Genomic DNA, 18013 nt, shown 5'->3' with positions numbered 1-18013 from the left:
AATTCAGAATTTCTAGAAAATGTTTTAGTGCAACTTCTAGTACTTTGGTAAAATGAAAGGATCAGCATCTGGGCCTTGCATGAGGGACTAGGATAGAAACTGTCTTTTCAGTTTTCTTTTGATCCCCGAATTACATAACTCTGCATTCTGCTCTGTTTGTATTTCTGCAGTAGGAAGATGTGTAGGTGGAAAGACATTCTAAAGGGAGGCTGGAGCTACCTTTCACAATAATAAAAATAGACTCAAGGAATCGTGGAATATGATAGTTGTAAGGGACTTTGGGCTTCACTTAACTCTCATTTAACTTCAGGGCCGCAGGTAAAATGAGTATGCTTGTGATTGTGAAGGAGACTTTGCTGTATTTAAAAGTTAAATTTATTAATGCGTCCTCTTGTTTACTCAGGATGTATTTGCGGCTATTTTTATTATTGTTAATGGGAACATTCTGTATTACAGCTTCTTTTTCTCTGTGTGGATGCTTGTGTATGCCTGTTGTTCTACTACCGGAGCCACATATATAAACATAAAAGAGAGAATGACAATCCAACATTATAAAGTCAAGAGAGAGTTATAGTGCACCAAGACAGAATTAATTGTGCTTTTGGCAGTCAAGTATGCCATAAGCATCACATTTTAAAGTTGTAGAGTAACTCACATGTATCTCAGAGTTTGCACAGGGTTGCTGAGCGTGTCATTCGATATACAATCTGTCTGCTGTTCTGTCCTGACGTATAAAATGGATGTCATTGAACTGGCATCTAGAAAGCGTTGGTAGCATTACAGATTTTATCACTCATTCCAAACATACGAATTGCAAAATACCTTTCTTTAAATATTTTCTCTTCCTGATGCAATGGGGAGGGCCAAATTCCAGCTTTAAAAGTTTGAACCTGAATAGCAGGGAGCTTTTATGGCGTAGTCTGTAGAGCATTGTGCTGTTAACCCAGGAGCAGCGTCTCTCTGCTGGTTCAAATCCATCAGCAGTTTCTCTGGAGAAAGATGGGAAATCTTCTCTCATGATTTACAGCCTTTTAAAACCTGCTGGAGGGTCAGTTATGAGTCCGTTGTGACTCTATGACAGTGTGTTTGAGTTTCGTTGGTAGAAATGGCAGAGTAATAGAATTTTGAATCAAGAAGCTAGTAACACCTGCACCATGTTGGAGATTGTGTTACCGAGTCAACTCTGACTCATTTTAACCCTGTGAACAGATCCCGAACCCTGTCCCATGCTGCATTAGCCTCATGTTCTCGGATATGCTCGAGTCCATTTTGATAGTCACTGTGTCAATCTATCTCGTTAAGAGTATTTTCTTTCTCTGCCCTCCCCTTCTAAGCACAATATCCTTTCCCAAAGACTAGCCTCTTCATGTTGCATCTGAGATTAGACTATGCATTTGTGACTGTTGTAGACAAACGCCTTTTTTCTGTCCAGAATACACAGCCTTGTAGCCAGAAGGAAGTAGAGAATTCCACCTTTGGCTTCTTTACTAGAGATATTCCCCTATGGGACTCCTAGTCCTTAATCAGAATTCTTCTGTTGATAATAATCTAATAACTTATACCCTATCATCAGAATTCTTTTATGGAATTATATTTGCATTTTGTGTAGTTCTGTCCTGACTTCTAGGTAGAAGTGTGCTTGTGTATGTGCCTCCCTTTTCTTAAATAATTTTCCTAATGGAGAAGATGTATAAATATTCAGGACAGACTTCATAATCATGGCAGGAAACATACACAGTGCGGCTGGTTTTGATACATAATCTACCATACTGGCAAATGTTTCATAGGCAGCCTCTTTTGACAATGCAGGGAGTACAAAAGGAGACTTCTGCTCAGATTTCTTTATTTTGTATAGATATGCAAGATTATAAAAAATTATTTTAGATTAACATTTTGCAGAGTGCTCAAATATAAGTGAAAAAAATCTCAAGTTTGCTCATTTTGTCATCATTTGAAAACAAAAGTGTGACTGTTGGATCTGGGCATGTGATGAGTAAATGAGTATTTCAATGAAATGACATAAGTCTGTATAATTTGGAGAGTAATGATGCCTTAGAACAAGAATAAATTTAGAGCGATGGAAAGGTTCCATATTCTAGATGAATGCATGCTTCCTCTTCTGACTAAAAAAGTAAAATCTTTAATTATATGAATGCCTCGTGGGGTCTGCATCAACTTGGTTTTTACATTATATCTCAGAACAGGAATATTAGCCATAACCTCTTTCCTTATATTGCATATGATATTTAATCCATCATCTTTGTTTTAAACAAACAATACCCAAGCTGTTGCTGGCATTGGAATAAAGCTGATGGTCCATCTGGAAAGCAGGAATATAGATCAAGAAATAAGAGAAATGAAATTGGGTGCAAAGGAGGGCAGATTTGAATGTGTAAAACCTTTCCATTTTATAATTTTTTTTATAAAATGATTTCATATTGGCAGTCTGCAGGTTACAAACAAGTCTGTGTTTAAGATGAATTTGTGGCTAAGTCAGAACAGTTAGATGTATAGCTAATGTCAGTCAAGTGTGTTTGTCTTAGTATATTGTATATATGCACCTTTCAGTGCTTAAAAATTAAAGAAACATGTCCATATGCACTAAAACTTCCTTTTCTTAAAGTTTTTATTGGATGAAGTTTTACAGAGCAGACAGTTTCACATTCAACAATTAATTCACATTTTGGGTGAAAATTTACAGAACAAACGGGTTTTTTATTCAACAACTCAGACATTTGTTTTGTGACATTGCTTGCAATTCCCACAAAGCAACATCACGCATTTCCTCCTTGTGTTTTTACTTCCATTTCTTCTTTTTTCCTAACCCTACCTGCTTCCTAAACTTTGTCCTCAGGCAGATGCTGTCTTTTTTTTTTATTAAAATTTTTTTTAATTATTATTTTTGTGTGCGTGTACCGTCAAATCAGATCTGACTAGTATAGGAGGAGATTGTCCCTCCTTCCCTGGCAGAGCATCTGGTGGATTTAAACCGTGCGCCTCTGGGATTGTAGTTGCAGCTCCTTGTCACTAGGCCACCAGAGCTCCCCAGATGCTGTCTTTTTCATTGCAAATGGTTGACCCTTACATGCAAGCTTGTTGGTCTGGCTGAAAATCGAGCCACAGGGAAAATTCAGTTCTAGGTCTGAAGAGTGAATAAGGAGTGTTTGGAGTTCCACCATTCTCTGTCAGACAAGTTAGCTTGCTCTTTTTGATTGCAACTTTCCCTCACATGTTCCTCTCCTAGATTCAAGACCTTCTATTGTGATCCCTCTCAGAGCAGTGATTGGTTAGCTGTGCACCACCTAATTCTTCTGCTGTCAGAGTTGTGGAGGTTGAGGTTGACAGTCCATTAGTCTTTTGGACCAAATGTGTATATCAAAACATAATAATGTTTTAATAATAGTATCATGAAACATAATAATGCAGTAATAATAACAACGATTAATGGACTGCCAAGAGAACAAGAGGTTCGTCCTAGAGAAGGTGAAACCAGGCTGCTCCTTGGAGGCAAGGATTCTGAAGCTTCGTCTGGCATACTTCGGACATGTGGCAAGGTGCAACTCAGTCCTTGAAGAAGAAGAGGACGACAGAAGGGTGGAGGAACAGCGCAGAAGAGGAAGACCCTCTATGAGGTGGATTGATTCAGTGACTGGGGTTATCGGGTTAGGTGTGCCAGTGGCAATGAGATTGGCAAGGGATAGACCAGGATTTAGGGCTGTTGTACATAGGGTCACTATGAGTGACAGACAACTCGATGGCACATAACAACATTTTTTATCACAGTCCATTGTATGTACCTCTTTAATAGAGTTTATTCCTATTGGCTCACACTTATGGGCAGGTATTTCCTGCATACAGCCAAACAAATTATTTTTTCTTGCCTCTGAATGCTTTATTGGAGAAAGAGTTCCTTCCATTAAAGGAAGAAGAATTGAGTTTTGAAAGACAATAAAATATCAAGCCATTTCAGGTGCGTGTGTGTGTGCGTGTGTGTACACAGGGTAGTCAGTGAGTAAAGACAGCATTACAAGGGGAATTTAGAAGACCTGAGTTTTTGTTGTAGCTGTCTGATCATGGGTCAGTTATTTTAGCACTTTGATCTTCAATATCCTTTGATCCAAGTCAACAGAGTAACCGTTTATTGAGGGACCTGTGTGAAATTTATTTTGACCAACCATTACATTTGTCTTTTTGGATCCATAGGTGTTTAAGAGTTAGTCCTGATATCAAGACTTAATGTTTTGCAGTGGAGAAAGACATAATGGAACAGTGTAGTAGTGAGTTTCATTTGTAAGATATGAGTACACAAAAATAAAGAAATTAAGAAATACTTCTGCCTAGAGTAGATAGGAAGGTTTGGGTTATAAATCTTTCATAAGGACTTTGTATTATGGCAGGCAGAGGATCAGGTGTTTGGACAGTGAGAAGTTCAGAGCAAATTATCAAAAGTCTTCTAGCTTTATATTTTCCGTTTTATCAATGTAAAATTATTTTAATGTCTTCTCATTACTGAGTTATGCACTGAACAGTATTTATTGTCCTGATTCAAAGAAAATAAGGATGAAAGAAGCAATGCTTACCTTTATTTGGAAAACTAAAGTTGAGGGGAAGAAGGTTGCCCCTTTCTCTCCCCCCCACCTTCCTCTAATTATTGACCTGATTGAAAAAAATCAACCTGCATTGAGGGTGGCTAGTGTTTTGTGTTGAATCTGTCCCTCATAGTTTCAAGCGGTGGTGGTGAGTGAAACTGCTGTAACTTGGCCAACTTCTATAAGAGGAGAGATTCCAGGTGGCTGTTCAAATGCGCGTGTGTGCTCAAGGCTTCTGAAATGACAGGAGAGGCCGGCCACTTCCAGAACGGCTGTGACACTGGATCGTGCCCACATCCCTTCTTTGCACTGATAGAGTAATGTGTCTGTGCTGCCTTAGAAGGCGTGGAGCTAGAGACTCTTCTCCTTGTTTTTAATTTTCCCTTTCATTTTAAAATTTTGGGGTGATTGAACATAATCTTTTCATGAGACATTTTTAGAAAAAAGGATTTCTTTCATATGCTTCTTACTGCAGATCACATGTAGATATGTGTGTTAGAACTAAAACTAGAATACTTCCTTTTTTGTTGTTGTTTATGGATGGCCAATAATTTATTCACATGTGACATTTGAGCTGGCATTTCCTACCCCCCACCCCCCGTAAGATGACAGTCGCTTCCACTGTTACATTCCATAGCGAAGTCAGAGGAGCCCTTTGTAGTTGTCCCAATTGGTAGTTACATTTTGCTCTCTTGTCTTTTTTTCTTTTAGACCTTATGGTATTTCCTAACCCTCAGACTGTCTTGAAAGGCTTTGATTAAAATGTGCTGATAAAAGAATTTGATAACCAAGTTAGGGACGACAAGGCTATCTGGAGAAGACTGAGAAATTTGGCAGTCTAACAAATTCTATTCAGAGCACACAAAGAGATCCTGGAACGTTTTATAGGGACTTGTGTTTAGGGAATGGTCTGAACTCAGGTTACCTGCAGAATATGGTGTCATATGGAAACAGTTAAGAGCTTATGGAAAATTCTTTGAAATGAAGTGGAATGAGCTTGCAAGCATATTATACCGAAGAAGAAAAATATGAGCATTCATTCTGGTTTTCAGGTGATTCCTTATGGAAGGGAAATGAGTTTCAGTTTCATGCACATAATATAGAAAAGATACCAATAAAGAATAGTTTTGCTAACCAAACACTAGACTTAAAAGGATATTAGAGGTCATCTTATCTAACTGCCTTCCTCTACTGGAACTTCCTGTGTGATACCCCTACTAGCCTCTGCTTAAACGTATCAAAAAAATGTGAGGGTTTGGGGGATGGCAGTAGTGGGGGTTGGCAGGAACTCCTGTTGAGTCAAGATACCGGAATAGGCACTTTATCTCCATCGTGTTTGTTTTATAAGTGTAAGTTTCATGCCCCCATTCTACAGATGAACAAACCAAGTTATAGAAACTTAATGCAACTTGCTCATGTGTCTTGCTTGAGGCAAAGCTGGAATTTGAACATGCTAAACTAAACTATCCACCGTGCCTCTCAGATTGAAGTTGAGCTCACTTCCTCATAAAGCATCCTGCTCTATCTCAGAATACCACCTGTTTGGAAATGCTTGATTTCTTTTATTTAGCCAGGATTTTAAAGCTCTGTCTTCATATTTTGGGCACATGTCCAGGGAAAATTGGTCTTTGGAGAAGGACATTATGCTTGGAAGGGTGAAAGGACAGTGCAGGAGAGGAAGACCCTGAATGAGATGGATTGGTACAGTAAGTAACTGGGGCAACAGGGGTAGGTGTGTCTGAATTAGTGAGGCGGACTCAGGATAGGGCAGGGTTCAGAGCTGCTGTACGTAGGGTGCCTGGTGACTCAGCGGCACATAACAACAACAGCAACAATGTATGTCTTCTTGTCACATCTTGAGGAGCTTCACAGAGCTTGGAATTCTACAGGCACACTTAAACCATTGCTAGAATGATGGTTTCTACCACCTTACTTTTTGAAAATAAACTTGATTTTGTTGAATAGCAAAAATAAATACCCTCTTGTTCATAGCAATTCAATCTATGGCAAGACTTTTAATTTTAGAATCAAAAGATACCTTGTTTTCATTCTTCCCTATGTGATTGATCAGTTAATTGAAAGTATACCATCCTTCAGGCCATTCATATGACTAATAAACTGTGAATATAGGATATAGGTTAAGTTGTGGTTTATGTGTTAGTTCTTGAAAACGTATACAAAATTTAGCTTACCTGTAATTTTTCCCTCCAAAGAGAGTTGATAACTACTATCTACAAAGGAATTCACTATGTAAACTAGTAAAAAAATTCTAAAATAGAACTTCCTCCAGCTTGAATTATTTGGGAAGGGTTTCCCAAGCAACCATGAATTTTTTTTTTTTTAAATCCTGCTCCCCAACCATGAATTCTTAACATTCTTGAGAACATGTTATTCCGTTTTGGCCAGAAGGTATAGTAAATAGCTTTGTAAAATGACTAAAATTAAATTTCTCTATATTTTCTTAATTCTCTTGCTGTACCTCCCACCCATCCCGTCCCTTGCTTTTTAGCTAATTCTGACATGAAGTTTCCAAGGCTATACATTGTTATAGGAGGAGACCACTCACCTTTTTCTCAAGGAGTGACTGGTGTATTTCATTTAACAGTCCAGTCTATGATCATGATGTCACCAGGCTCGCCTCTCCATTTTTCTTTACGTTTTTTATTTTTTTTTAAATTTTATATTAGTTTGCATACAAAATTTGAATACATTGTGTTTCACACTATCCTTTATTCATATTGTGTTTTATGTAATCATTCTTCTTCATTATGTTTTGTAAAATTAATCATTGAACTATGCCCACCATTGCTCTGTCTTTCCAGACCCTTACCAGATCTTTCCTATTTCCTTTACACTCCCTCCCTCTACCCACCAAAGTGTGCCACCCTATGATTTCCCGCTGTCCACCCTTACCCCTTTTCTCCCATCCCTACCCCCCTTGGATTCCGGTATACATTTTACTAGTTATCCTTGTATTTTTACAATAATGATCTTATGTAGTATTTATCCATATCAGACTGAGTTAGTTCACTCAGCATAGTGCCCTCCATTCTCTCCAAAGTTATGTAGTAGTTTTTGAAATCATTGCTCCTGCCTCCTGCATAGTATTCCATCATGTGAATGTACCACAGTTTCTCAATCCAGTCGGTTGTGGTCGGACATTTGGGCTGTTTCCATGTTTTGCGACAGGGAATAATGCTGCTGTGAACATTGGTGTACAAATCTCCATTTGTATCTCAGTTGTAATTTCTTTGGTATATATTCCTAGAATTAGAATACCTGGGTTGTATGGAATTTCTATGTTCAGATTTTTGAGGAAATGACCAACTGACCAAGCCTTCTTTTGATGTACCTCCTAGATCTTAATGCCTGCCCTAAAAAATGAAAGAGGCTGACATTCTGAAATAAGTGAACCTTTTTAAAAAAGTACCCTTATATTTTAAAAGGTTAAAGAGTTAACAATTAAAGGTTTTTGACTTGTTATCAAGTTTGCTTTCTTTTTTCTTTGGTTTAAATTATAACCCCTTGATTATCCACCAAAACCTTTCTCCCTCTCTCTTATAGGAATCTTTGCTGACAGTTTGGCTGTTCATGAACATCCTCTTCATATCCAGGTGTATGTATTGTAGAGAGATTTCCTCACTAGCCTGGGGTGGTATTCAAAGGAGTTTTAAAGTCTTGGGTCCCTGGCACTCACCACAGTGCTAGGTACACAAAGCTCTTCTGCATATTGACTTGAACTAAATAGAATGATTTTGCTGTAACTTCCTGATATTTAGTCTGTCTGGAATGGGACTATTTAACTTAGCCTTAATTCAAGTGCTTTTTATTTTAGTCAAGTGGCATAAAACTGCAGTTCTACTGAGCATCTAATAGATTCTGTCAATAATGAAGAGGAAGAACAAATTGACTGTAATGAGACCTGGCCTACAGGGAAGGTGAAGAGCCCCGTCAGAAGAGATAAGGTTTATTATGTGTGAAATGAAAGATAGGTAGCCTGAGTAATAAGGAAGATTAAGATAGCTCCCTCAGATGTTACTGTTGGAAATAGACATAGACATTGACTTGAGTGAATGGAAATTGATGAGTTTGAATATATAAAAAAAGAGATTTTTAGACTTGGAAATTTAGGGGGAACACTTGATGCACACCTCTACACTTTACTGGTAAACCAAATATCTGATAGTGAGGTGACTTTAATAAGGTCACCAACTCCACTTACATCAAAATGCAAACCACTAGCACAGGTTCCAGAAATATAATGGTGTCTGTATACTTCATGCCTTTTTAAAAAGTTTATATATGTTAAAAGTATAAGATTATGCAAAATCCACTTCTATATCATATATGTAGTACAGCTGTCCCAAGATTATTGTGTGCAAATTAGCTTTTATGTCACAGTGTACTGTAGCATAAATCCATGTACCTTGTTTTTTTATTTCATTTTAAAAATTACAGTTTGAGTGAAAATTACAAAGCAGATTGATTTTTGTACACATTTTGAAAAAATGTAATACCCACAATAAAATCACACTTTTCTCAATTCCTCCCTGGAATTCTGATTTCCATTAATCCTACATACTTATCTGTGTCTTCCCTTTCTTTAAGTGCAACTTAATTTTAAAGAACAACTTCTATGGAAGTGTAATATACTCACATAAAGACAGTGATTTATTTTCTGTTCTACAATTACCAGTTCTTTGCTGTATTATTTCATATTTACTTCATATCTGCTCATTCCTGCAAGTCGGAATTGACTCATAGCAACTTTTCAGAGGTGGTAAATTGCACAAGCAGAGATTGTCAGTCTTTCTCCAACAGAACAGCTGGTGGATTCAAGCTACCTGCCTTTGTGTGGGCAACACAGCTCTTAGTTACTAGACCACCAGAGCTCCCTTTTCACATTAAGGGCATTTTCAAAGCAGAGTTTAGACAGAATGAATGAATATGTTTAAAACATGGAGTCGTATTAATATCGTTGTTGTGTACTATTAAGTTGGAACCATCATGGCTGACCTCCAGTGGGTTTCTTAGAGGCAGTTTAATTGCACAAGAGGAGATGACCTGTCTTTCTTCCATGGAGCAGCTAGAGGATTCAAACCACATGCCTTTGGGATGACAATGCAGCTCCTTATCACTAGGCCACTAGAGCTCTCTAGTGCTGATGATATTGGAAAATATCCTTAGTATCATAGAACGCAGCCATGCTTTATAAATGATCCTATAAATTATCCCTTGAAGGGTGATGTTAGAGTAAGAATTTTGATTTGATAGACAAGAAAATTGACCAAGTCTGGCAGTTCTTATATTGTTTTAAGGGCAATTCCTTGGCTGGTTTTTATTTTTTTCAAAATAGCCAAATTCAATGTGATTGGCATCTCCGAGCATGATTCTTACTTTATAGGACTAGATTAAACTTTGCTTATACTTCCTGGAGAGTCTCAAATAATTAATTCTACTTGGTTTTAAAATAATTTTGGTTATTCAGGTAGGAAGAAGAGGAAAAGCCAACCCATTTTTAGCTTGCTTGGACTTACATCGATGTTATCTTTCAGACTGCTTGTGAAATAAAGATTTATGGTTTTTATGACATAAGAGATGCCAACTGTGTGATGAAAACAGATGTTATCTTACACTTTTAGAATTATGGACAAAAATGCAGACCCATTGCCCTGTAACTTTTAGATCTTCTGTAACCTTTTTAAACAAAATGGGATAAGTTACTACTTGTACCCAAGGGAAGAGAAAGTTAATGAGTAGAAAAGGCAGAATTTACTTAGGAAAACAGTGGAATTAAGCTCTGGACAAAGCATGCATCAGTGATGCATAACATTTTTGTTAATTGGGTCTTAACAGGTTTGTGACTCATGTGGTAATCATTGTAGAAGTGGGTCATACTAGACCATGCCAGCAGCATACCCCGCAGCTCTCAGGATTCTCACCTAGTTGTGCTTGTGTACCTGAATTTCTAGGGGCACACGTTTCTATAGCTTCATTTAGGTTCTCCATACACTTCAGTGGTTAAACCGGAGCTGGAAGCAAAGAGTTTGTTTCCATTAAGAAAATGAATCTTTTATGTGCACCAGGGTCAGGTTAGTTAATTTGTTTGCTTTTATTGGAATAACTTTCCCAATTCTAATTCATCACTTAATTTTAAGTGGTTTGACTAAAATGCCCATTAAAGTCCCTTACATTTCTCACAGACTAGGACTATGACAGGGTCATATGACTCCCTCCTCCTCTAAACCCTGGGTAGAGAAGGTAGCTTGTTCAACCACCCACCTGTATTTTCTTCTCTGTTATTTTCCATTACTGGGGGGGGGACATTTTTTGAAAATATCAGCATGATCTCCAATTGTATTTGCAAACAGACTAAATGAAATTTTTAGAAACAACAAGGTTAATTAAAAAAACAAAACAAACAAAAACGTAAAGATGCACCCGACTGTGGTAAAGCATTTATTTTTTTAAAAAATATAATTTGATTATTTTCCCCCTGCTAATTCTTCCTTTTTCTGCCCAGTTAGTTCACCCTCTACCCCACTGATGCATTTTCCAGCAACTCAGAGTTGCCTCCTGCTAGTAAAGTAACTAAATGTGATGTTATCGCTCTAATTAGTGGTGACAAAAGATCAATTAATGTTATAATTAAAAACAGTGTTTAGATCTGTTGTTTGGGTGAACAAATGTGACGATTACTTTGTTCATTGACATAGATGTGTTCAATTTTCTCTCCAGATTTTAAGAGGATGCATTTTTGTGCTGATATGAGCATTTAACTCTGGACAGTAGGAACAAGGCAAACATATTAGGGAAAAGAGGAGGCCCCTAATGTCTAAGCTAAAGCCATATTTTAACATACTTGACACCTTTCCTTGATACATGGTGCTATATCAGCAACTTGTACTTACTGAGTCTGGAGCCTCAAGCTTTTAATATTTTATCACTAAACACTTAAGTGTTTGTGATGCAGAAAGAGGGAAAAAGAATCCCATTCAGACTGTTAGTCCATATGAACAGAACAATGTATGATAGCCGTGTCATTGATGATTTGAGTTCCATTTATGGCAATGCATTTTAAATCCGTGTAATAGAATGTTAAGTGTGTGATGTTTGCATCTGTGTGGATTTCCTTCTGATACAGAGCAAGTTGGTTTTATTTTTTTCCTCCCATGCACTGAAGCCTGGGAGAGCTCTGTACGGGTAGAAGGGTAACCATATCTCTTGTCTGAGTTGTTGCCAAGCAGATGCAGACTTCTGGAATATACCCAGAGAACTTCTGCAGCTGATATTTTGGTGACTTGTTCCTACTTTTCTAGCTTTTCTAGCACTTACTTAAATACCAAGGGATATCATTTTATGTTGGTAAGTCACAAATTTATACAATTTTAAGAAGCAATTAAATATAGCTAAGCTGATTGGTATAAATTAAGCAAACCCAATTTACATTTAAAGAATAGCTCTGAAGCTGTGCCAGGATTTTGGTTATATCAGTTGTGGAAAATAAAATTTAGCATTTTAAAGAAAATATAAAAAAAGGAAGACAGTCCCTCTAAAAAGATTGCAGGTTAGCAGTGGATTTCGAACAGGGAAATCGAGTACTGTTCCTAAAAGACATCTGTCTGCTCAGTATTTACTTCATAAGTGGAGCACTCTCAGCGTGGATTTACCTGAGGAGAACTTAACTGAGGAGGTCTCAAATTCTTCGATAACAGACTTCCACCATCAGGCAGGTGTTTTGCAGGGATAGTGAGGTTGTAAAGAGTATCCTCTCTTTTAAATTCATGCTCAGTTGGAACCAACTCCTATCCATTGGATTTCTGAGACTGCAAATCACACAGGCGGAGATTGCCCATTTTTCTCAAATGGGGCAGCTGGTAGATTCAAACCACAGAGAGGATTGACTTCTGGATTAGCAGCATTATCTCCCTGTGGGTTAGGCCACTAGTGGTCACTGAACGCTCTTGTTGTTTACCAGTGAGTTGGAACCAATCCACAGCTAACCCTCCAGCCAGGTTTCAGAGGCAGTAAATCACCCTTGAGAAGATAGCCGTCCTCCGTCAGAGCAGCTTGCAGAAGTGTGTGCCTTTGGGATTGCAGCACAGTTTATCACTAGGCTACCAATGCCAGTTTTATTCACGAATCAACACATAAGCTTTTTTGTAACAGCAGCTCAAAATAACTAAAGTTAGTTCCAGGTAAAGTGGTAGTAATTGAAATCCTGTAAACCACAGGGCAGTGTGCTTTCGGCATGGAAGGAACTGAAGGGAATAGAATAAAGAAAAAAAATGAGGGAGGGAGAAGGGACAGGACAAAGAAACAAAAATCTTTTTCTGTTTTGTAAGGCAGTAGAAGATGAAGAGTAGAGAACTGTAGATAGATACGCATGTTAAAAACATTTAACAAAACATAGATCATATGAAAGGATTAATGGAGTTTAGAACATGGCTGAGGGTGTAGATGTCAGATTTTCTTACACAATAGAGGGCCTTTTGTTTCAAAGTTCACTCTTGGCAAGACACTCTCCACCACTGCTGTTAATTTCCTGTCGATCTTTCATTCAGCAACAGAACTAGAGATGGGGAGCAGACACCCTCACCCCCTTTCTCTTTTTTAAAAGCTGTGCCTTGTGTAGATTAAAAAGAAGAAAAAAAAAAGACTAAACTTCTCCTGAACAAGATGTCTATGTGTATTCTTTAAGATCCTGTGTATATACTTAAAATGACCCTTAGGGAAAAACCCAAAAATAAAACAATCCGTTCCTTTTCCTAAAGAGTTATAATTTTGAACCTCTCCCTTTCCTAAAGACTCAAAGTCTTTTTTTTTTGGTTTGTTATCTTTTCAGCATATGAACAAATGTGTAGCACAAATAGATGTTACTTTGCTATTTGTCCTTTGATTTTGAAGGAGTTCTGTTTCTGAGTTTTTAAGTATGTAAATTGAGAGGTAAGGTTTGTAGCTAACATTAGTCAAATGTTTGCATTGATATATACTGTACTTTTCAATCCATAGAAACCATTAAAGGACACTTCTAGCTGCATAAAAACATCTTTAACAAATTGGGGGTGGTTGTGAGGTGTCACTTAGGCATTGCTCAAGTGAAGAGTAGATCTGAACCTTACCCAATCCTGCACCATCCTCATAACCTCATAACTCGACCTCATTGTTCCAATCGCTCTCTCAATCCATCTTGTTGAGGATCTTCCTCTCTTTGACTGAACCCCCACCTTTCCCAGCATGATAACATAATGGTACAGTAATAATAACATGTTGTTCCAGGCCACAAAGTAGTATCTGTTTTCATTACGAACTGTTGCATGCACTATGGATTTTCAATATATTAGACTTTCCCGGGATTGATTCCAGACTGTGGGCTGCATGTAAATCCAGTGTTCATAACCCAAGGCCTACCTGTACTTACATTGTTTCAAAAGGGTATGTGGAGCCAACATTGTTTCAAAGGATATGTGAAGTAATGAGAAGAGAAAGGAAGCAAGCATAATAGCGGGGGTTTATTTGTTCTATGTTGACCTAATGAGTTCTTTAAAAATAATAAATATTTATATGTGTTCTTAATTTTTAATGAGCCTCATAAACTGGTTGGTATATAGAAATATATGAAAAACCATATATATTGAGCTGTACACATTGTAAATGCATGCATATGTACCCTAGAATGTTTTATGAGGCCGGGACCTTACTGATCCTGTTCATTGTTGTCTTCCCAGTATCTAGAACAGTACCTAACACTTGCTGCACTCCACAAATGCATAAGTAAGGAGAACAAAAAGATAGGAATGTAAATAGGCTGCACTGTATGGTAGGGAGAGTATCGTTTAGAAGTCAGTCCTGGTGTCTAGTTTTGTCATGTTTTTAACTAGGTTTGTGAAGTCAGAGTCACTTTTCTTCTCAAGTTCTTAAAAATTGTGAGAAATAGTACCTGACGTGGTTGTCTTAGTCCTTTTTTTGGTTGTTTTTAAAATAACAATTATATGATATCTAAAGGATACAGAACTGCTTTCAAAACCAGAGTGCTTTGAAGAATGTGTATGAGAGAGAGAGTGTGTGTGTGTGTGTGTGTGTGTGTGTTTGTATACAGAAAATCCTTTATCTCTTTGCTTCTCAATTTCTCCTCTTAGGAAAATCAGATTATTTAAATCCCATTATGCACAGCTCTCCTCTGTTCTTCCTAAGCCCCTGTATTCCATTACCTCCAGTAAATCAGAAAAAGGTGGTGACTCAGCCGTAGTGGAAGGCAGAGCCGGCTCTTTGCTTGTGTCCATTTTACTCAGAGGAACTCTAGAATCTCAGGAGGACATGTGGCTCAAGAACTTGCTTCCCTCCTTCAGTTGTCTGAGTCCAACATGTAGCTTGGAATTTCTTAGTTCTCGCCACTTCGGGGTTCTTGGATGATCAAGCTCATACAGCAGACTGAGGATTTGCACTCAGTTGTAGAATCTAGTTAAAACTTGTGTCATGGAATTAGCTGTAAGGATAGTTTTTAAAAAGAAGTGTGTGTGTGTGTATGTATATGTTTTAATAATAATAGGCTAATGAATGTCTGGAAGACAAAAGAGTAGAAAGTAAAAAAATTAAGTAGAATGGTATTGACAAAGAGAAAGAGAACATTATCAAGGCAGATTTTCATTTTTGACTGCTTATTTTTTAAATATCTCAAGGCTTTTATACACATTCTCCATTTTATAATTTTTTTAAAGTTAGGATTCTTTAACTATCAAGTTACTTAATGTGGTGATAATTGTTCAAATGTATTGCCTTAAATTAGGATGAAAATGTGTAAAATGTGGCATTAACTTTGATTGTCTTTGTTAGGAGCTGTTGAGTAGACTCCACCTCATAGTGACTCTGTGAACCATGACCTGACCCCTCCCTCTCAGGTGCCATTCTCACCATCTCTGAATTTAATAGCATGGGAAACCTTTTGATTTGGGAAGAATTTAAGAGACCAGTTAGTCCAGCTACTCTTGAATTGATTTGACTCTGCAGAGACACCAGGCCCAGAAGGCCAAGACCCAGGCTAATGCAGAAGTTCATGCCACCCGAAGGTCAGAGCCCAGCAATTCAGAGGTCCCGATATGTGTGCTATTCCTTCTTTCAACCCAGAAAATTTTTATTTTCTTAAAACTAAGAAAATAAAAAAAAAACCAAACACAAACAAAACTGACTCAAAAGAACTTCCAAAATATTGTTAGTACTGACTGCCTTATTGTTTCCTAGGGATTGCCTTAAAAGAAACCTAGTTTTTATATTGACCGGAGAGTGGATATAAGAAACCCTTACATTTTTACAGACAGACCTGGCTCTATAGCTTCAAACACATGTTGCTTATTTCAAGAGTGGTTCAGTTTAAACTTGGGAGATACTTTTTAAAGTTGATTCTGCCTCTTCTTGACCCTAAAGGACAGAGTAGCACTGTCCAGTAGACAGTTTATGAGAACACACTGGCTGACCTTTTAGCTAGCAGCTAAGTGCTTTAAGCACCAAACCACCAGTGCCCCTGGAAATAAATTGCACTGTGTAATAGGCCTACATTCATCTATGCATTCCTTTTGGAAACCTGATCTTATTTATGTCTGCTTTTAACAGATAGGCTAGGTTAAGTTATGTTAAACATGTTGTACTGAAGCTTGATTCACGGTGTTGCAGCCTGGCTTTCTTCTTTGATTAGCTTTAATCAAACCCTCTGCATTCCATGACCTTAATAAAGCTATTTTTCCTGACAACTGAAGACTGTCTTAACAAGCACAGCTCATCTGCGCTGAAACTAAGGCACAGTTAAGATGGGGTTTAGGTCCTCATTAAAGCCCACAGCATGGAGTACAAGAGGAAATGATGAAATGGTGTTCCCTGAAACATCTCTTCTTTAAATTTAATTAGACAAATTATACGCAAACCAGTAGATGCCCTGGGAAGGCAATCAACATTTGGGCTAATAAAAAGCTTGAATAGTATAAAAGGGCTGGGGGGAGGTGCTGTAGAACCTTTCCAACACTTATATTAATACTTACTGCCAAAATAGAAACTGGACGAATTTCAATATTGATTTAGAAATTAATTTTATTATGCTGTCCTAAGTATAAAATTGAAAGTTATACTTAATTCATTTTTCACATCTGACATATAAACACATATGCACAGCGTATTTTCTGCATTTGTATACATTGTGATGTGCAATTTTGGAAAGACCTGGGTTCTAGCAAGTTCTCCAGCTAGCCTGTTGGGTTTTTATTTTTTCAATTTCTTTGGGGTGAATGATTTTGTCTCTGTGAAATTCAATTTCATTCAGGTCTTTTGTTCATAGGGTCACTATGACTCATGTTCAACTCGACGGTACTTAACAACAACATAAATGAGAGAAATAATTCTTATCCCAAACTTTATAATTAAATGAAACTAGGTCGTAAGTGTAGAGTGAGTGGCACAATATCAGGCCCTTAGTAGAAAATAAAAAATAGGTACCCTGTATTTCAATGAGAAGCTATGGTACAGTGAATTTTCCATTCTTTGGCTCGTGAAAAGGTTGATCTTGGAACCCACCTATTACTCTGTAGGAAAAGGATGAAGTGGTCAATTTCCATATCAATCTACAGCCTGGGAAACTCTGTGGAACCTTTCCGTGCCCAACAAGGTCTGTGTGACTTGGAATGGCAGTTGAGGTATTGAAATAAAACATCATCTTAGTTAGGTGTCATTTGAAGGGGATGTTCCAGTGAATATGTTGAGAATTGCCTTACAGATTTGAGTATTGTTCTCAAAATATTATGTGTAAAGGTACTTTTAAGGATACATTCAGGAAAACATTTATAATTTCTGTAGACACTGACAACACAGACATAATAAGTGAACTCTTAGAGCTGTCATATTAGAGAGGTTTTAGAAGATAGAAACATTATATTGACTGCAGTATGATGAGCGTCTTGTATGCCTTTTCTCATTTAATATTGATAATAACTCTAGAAGATAGGAAATAGTGACCTAATTTTACTGAGAAGGAAACGAAGATTAAGAAAGATTTGAGTTTCTCATTCACAGAAAAGGATCAGAATTGGAACCTGGGGTCCAGTAGGCTCCAGAAAGCTTTCTGTTTGACTTGGCATGTGGGTGGAAACTAGTGCAGGAGTGTGTATACATCATTTTCTAAAATTAGATCTGTCATAAACATTATTAGGACAGACAGTCCTCTCTCCCTGGTGGGTCTTTTTAGTCTTATCTAAATCTTAAATCTTGCTCATATGTTAGCTGCTTTGAAGGAAATAGCAAAAAATAAGGCCCCAGGAAAAGATGGTATACCAATTGAAGTATTCCAGATAAGAGATGTTGCGCTGGATGTGCTCACCAAGTTGTGCCAAGAAATATGGAGAACAACCACTTGGCCAACTGACTGGAAGAGATCTATATTTGTT

The 18013-nt window shown here is 37.5% G+C and overlaps 1 protein-coding gene across 3 annotated transcripts in view; it reads left to right on the top strand.

The window, feature by feature from the left end:
- Nucleotides 1-18013, top strand: part of NFIA (nuclear factor I/A) — a 522110-nt gene that overhangs the window by 52265 nt on the left and 451832 nt on the right. The gene's annotated exons all lie outside the window — the stretch shown is intronic.

Source organism: Elephantulus edwardii, unplaced genomic scaffold, assembly GCF_000299155.1.
Source record: "Elephantulus edwardii isolate Elephantulus edwardi_28Jun2011 unplaced genomic scaffold, EleEdw1.0 scaffold00005, whole genome shotgun sequence".
NCBI classification, from domain to species: domain Eukaryota; kingdom Metazoa; phylum Chordata; class Mammalia; order Macroscelidea; family Macroscelididae; genus Elephantulus; species Elephantulus edwardii.
The sequence above is the reverse complement of the archived record's forward strand: the minus strand, read 5'-3'. Positions and strand labels throughout refer to the sequence as shown.